Raw genomic sequence first — 445 nt, forward strand, 5'->3', positions numbered from 1 at the left:
GAGGACTTATACTTATTAATTTGTAACAATATTCTAACCTCCATCAACTATTCAATAGGATTTTTATGTAGATGATTAATTAAATTATTTATTACTTTAGAAAAACCTTATTTTAATTATGGGTGCTACTATTTCGGTTTGCCCAAGTGCATATTAAAAATAGATAGCAATATTTTTGTAAATACAGTAGTTAAATAACTTTAAAAAAATAAAATATTTTAAAATTATTAATAAATGTGAGATTCTTAATCATTTCAATCTAACATTAAACAACTAACATCTTTACAAAGTAAATATGTATTTCTAATTTATTAAAATAATCATTCTTCGAAAGATTATTGATTACAAATTCACATACGGAAATCTGTTAGATGTATTACTGCGGTATATTGATAATGTATTTTAGAAAATCTGTCAATACTGTCTAAGCTAACATTTCTATGCC

This window comes from Homalodisca vitripennis, chromosome 2, assembly GCF_021130785.1.
Source record: "Homalodisca vitripennis isolate AUS2020 chromosome 2, UT_GWSS_2.1, whole genome shotgun sequence".
Taxonomy (NCBI): domain Eukaryota; kingdom Metazoa; phylum Arthropoda; class Insecta; order Hemiptera; family Cicadellidae; genus Homalodisca; species Homalodisca vitripennis.